Source organism: Passer domesticus, chromosome 1, assembly GCF_036417665.1.
Source record: "Passer domesticus isolate bPasDom1 chromosome 1, bPasDom1.hap1, whole genome shotgun sequence".
Taxonomy (NCBI): domain Eukaryota; kingdom Metazoa; phylum Chordata; class Aves; order Passeriformes; family Passeridae; genus Passer; species Passer domesticus.
The window spans coordinates 117,722,904-117,727,215 of NC_087474.1; the positions used below are offsets into that span (position 1 = coordinate 117,722,904).

The 4,312-nt window shown below is 42.0% G+C and overlaps 1 long non-coding RNA gene across 1 annotated transcript; it reads right to left on the bottom strand.

The window, feature by feature from the left end:
• Positions 1 to 432: 432 nt before the first annotated feature.
• LOC135278374 (uncharacterized) lies at positions 433 to 4,312 on the bottom strand. The gene is made up of 3 exons (XR_010345893.1): positions 4,242 to 4,312; positions 2,970 to 3,050; positions 433 to 848 (listed from the first exon to the last, which is right to left on the bottom strand). It is a non-coding gene; the product is annotated as an uncharacterized LOC135278374 (long non-coding RNA).

Genomic DNA, 4,312 nt, shown 5'->3' on the forward strand with positions numbered 1-4,312 from the left:
ACTTGAATAGAGTCAATCATCATTATAAACTCTGATAAATTTCTTGGCTCACTCTGCTTGTGTTACTCCAAAATATTAGTTCAAAATACTTGCGAGACACACAGGGTATTTTTTTTTTTTTTAAAGATGGGGTTAAAATAAAAAAAAAAATAAATTTAGGTGCCTTTTCCATTGTGTTCTTCTTTCAAATTCAAGAAAATTCCTGCAAACCAGTGTCAAATTAAAAGAAGGTACAAGTACAATAACACAGTAACAGGAGCTGGAAAAGCAGCCATAGTAAAATTTGACTTGTAAATTAATCCAGGTCAGTACAGAAACACAGCTGAGGGTTTAAGGAAGTATTTTGAATGAGATATTTAAATTAACATTCTGGTTTAAAAAATCATAAACTTTGAAGACACTCACCGACATACTTATAAGATGCATTCCAGTGTATAATTTTCCAAAGATCTCACCCCTTAAGTGTGATCCCCTTTCTACAAATCACACTAATAATTTTTAGTGCAGTCTGGCAACCCACCCTACTGCTTTTGGCTGGGAGAGAATTAATTTTCTTCGTAGAGAACACATGTTGCTGCTTTTCATTTATGACCAGAACAGCGTTGCTAACACAGGGATGTGTTAGTTGTTGCTGAACAGCACTTGAAATGTGTTGAGACCTTTTCTGCTGCTCACATTGTCCTGTCAGCAAGCAGAATGAGGGTGGGCAAGGAAGTGACTGAGCCAGGACACTACATCCATAGTGCAGAATCCAAAGGGAAGGGCAGAACATGATGCTATCCCAGAGTATCTTCACTTATTTCTCAGATATCTTATTCAGGTTTTTCACTGAGAAGGAGTATTCTGACCTATGACAAAAGAAAAAGAAGAATACTTCTGAAGCACATGAATGGCACAAAAATGTTCTTGATGTGATGTGGTCTGAGGAGCAATAAAATAATTTGAGGTAGAAAGCCTCCAAGCAGTGAGGTTCTGCTGCAAACAACATTTGAGGCTCTCTTACTGCATCAGCTGAAGTTTGAGATTAGCAGAAAAGGACAATGTGACACAATATGTGTCATGATATTTTGTGGAAGAAGAAGAGAAGCTGTTGCTTTTTAAATTGTTTCTGGAAGAGAATGTGCTGAACATACTGTTCAGTCTGGGTTTACAAAATTATCTGCTGTATGTTAGGGAGAAATACTCTGTTAGGAATGTTTGCTGCACTGGAAGGAATTTGTACCACAAATAAATCAGCAATTAGTACCACCAGGGTTCATTTCAGAGAGAGCCTCCTTTGGAAGGCCCTGCCCCTGAGATAACCCCTCTGTTTCTCTCCCACATCTACCTTTTCCTGCTGTGCTCTACAGCCAGATTAAAGGATCAACAGGAACTGAAATACTCCACAGTGCCGCCTACTCATCCAGCAGACTGGGTGGTTTTTGTTTCGAGGAGTTGGGGTTTGACAATATCTAAGTGCATTAAGTTTGTCTGCAGAGCATTAGAAAAGAAATCCAGGCTTTCAAAGGGAAGGGAAATGGAAATCTGCGTTCAGCATATATTTTTTTGTTTACTTCGGTAACAAAATTATTTTTTAGGTGGATTTTTTTTATTGTGTTTGGCTCTGTCTGCCACCACAGATAAGCTTGTTTATCACAACAACAGAGGAATGGCTGACATTTTTCCTGGTATCAGTGAAAAGAAAATAAAAGAATTGGTTTGTTGTCTTTATTACCAACAGATGACCAGCTGCTTCTCAGGAGGCACCAAAGGTGTAACACATTTCACAAAGCAGAACCATTAAATCTTTCCTTCATGGAATTACAGAATTTTTAGTGTTGTAAAGGCTCTCTGGAGATCATCTACTCCAACCCCTCTGCCAAGGTGTGGTGACCAGGAGTAGGTGACACAGGAATGTGTCTGAGTGGGTTTTGAGTGTCTCCAGAGAGGAAGACTCCATGATTTTCCTGGCTACCTGTTCAGAACTCTGCCACCCTCAATGGAAAGAGGTTTCTCCTCATCTTGAGGTGAAAACTCTTGAGTGTTGCTTTATGGCTATTGCTCCTTGTCCTATGTCTGGGACTAAAAGGGGTCTGGCACCATCCTCTTGACACCTGTCTTTAAGATATTTATATGGATTAACGAGATCCCTTCTCAGTCTTCTCTAGCCTAAACAGGTTCAGGTCCCATATCTCTCCTCATAACAGAGATCCTCCAGAGCCCAAATCATGTTTGTGACCCTCACTGGACCCTGCCCAGTAGCTCCTTGTACTGAGGAGCTCAGAACTGAGCACAACACTTCAGATGTGGCCTCACTAGGGCTGATTAGAGGGGCAGGATCCCCTCCCTCCACCTGCTGGCCACACTCTTCCTGGTGCACCCCTGGGTTCCATCGGCCCTTCTGTGCAGGAACGCTCCTGTCCCACTGCCTCGGAAACAAAACCACCAAGCAAAACCACCAAGCAAAAAAAAAAAAAAGAAAAAAAAAGAAAAAAAAAGAAGAAAAAAAAAAAAAAAGGAAAAAAAAAAGGAAAAATAGACGAATAAGTCATTTTCCTAGAATCGTAGGAAAACGCCCGGGGGTGTGAGGAGGAGGAGGCGAGCAGCGCCCGAGGCCAGCAGGTGGCAGCCCGTGACCGCGTGTCCCCTGCCTGCCGGGGATGCGGGAGGGTGACACGGGGACAGCTCTGCCAGGGACGGGCAGCGAGCGGCTGCAGAACTGCCCTCAAACACTGCCGCTGAGACCCCTCCGGCCTCGTTGCATCTCAAAGGTTTTTGGTTCGGTTACAAGCACATCGCCAGTGGCGCTGAACTGTAACCAGGTGTGCTCAGCAAAGCCCATGGGAACAAAGGACTAGGTCCGGGGCTGGAATACAGCTCTCTCTTCTAGTGCTTCCTTTCATGGAGGTGACAAATCCCTCCCAAATAATAACGATTTTTTTCCAGGTTTGTCATTGATCTCTTAAATAAGAGGTTCTCTGGCAACATACCAGCAGCACATTCCTGCTCTCAAAAGATGAATCCCTTAGGACTCCCTTACAGCATTTTTCTTTCAGAAGTTTTGACGCATGCTGTAAAGAAAAGAGAAACAATACACAACCTGATTAATGGAACTGCAGCTAACAAACAGTGCCCTGAAGGATCAGCACTCAAATCATCAAGTAATGCCAGAGCAACATTGCCATCCCCATTTCCATCACTCTTTTTCTTCTCAGCTTTTCATAGTTTTGACCTGAGATATTTCTACCCATGTGCTGGGCTTATACAGCTGATGAGCCAAACTACAAGAGGAGACAAAATAGCATCTCAGCACTGCAGTTCACTGTGTGGTGGTTTCTGTATGGCTATCACTCTAAGTCAAAAGGAACAACCTATCAGTGACATCTTTAAAAAGGGACCTATTATGGATGTTGATTTTTTTTTTTTTATCAGCAAAAATTAGGAAGCAGTTGATAAAAGATATTGCACAACTCCACACAGGATGTCTCCTGGTCCCCCCAGAAAAAGAAAAATATTATGTGCTTTGCACTACTGTATATTTTCCACCCCTTTTCTCTGTCCACGCTTTACAGTATTTCCACAGAAAGCAGTTTTTCTTTTATCAATGCTTCTTTCTTTTTCCACCTCACTATTCTGGAAGATTTGTAAGAGGAAACTAAACTTGACCTAGGGTCAAGACTAGATCCTTTTTGCCATGAAGACACCATTGTGTTTGCTTCATCGGGGTTCTCTAGGTAGTTTCTGCAACTTAATGACAGGGACACCATGAGAGGATCCAGAAATTTCTTTTCCTTGTGAGCAGAGCTCAGCCTGTCATAAGAAGCAAATGTCATTCTAATGGGAGTTTCTGTAAATCATATCAGTCATATAGGGGAACATTTGCAATTACAAGGTGAGGGATAAATTAGTCATCCTGTCATAGCTGAATACTCTGGCAAACAGCAAGGCTGACATAGTCCTAGTAATTTATTTTTCATGGCTACAAGCAATTTAGTGTTTGATAACTCTGGTTAAAGTTGGAGTTTAGACTGCAGATGACTAACCACAAAATCAGCAGGATGTCTGTAGGAATAAAAAGAAAATGCTCTCTATTTTTGAAGAGTATTTTTCTTCCTTCCAAAATGACTTCAGAAGAAAGGGCCCTACCAGATACTTCAGAAATTATTTTTTTTTTCCCCCAAAAGCAGGCTGCTCATGGAGTCAGCAATCACAAGCTATATATCACTGCTCAGAAGTACAAGCCGGTTCATCTGCTTACTCACTTCTCTAGTTTCAACCATCTCCACATGGCAAGCTCTTCCAGGCCCTTAATTCTGGAGCGGTCCATGGGCAC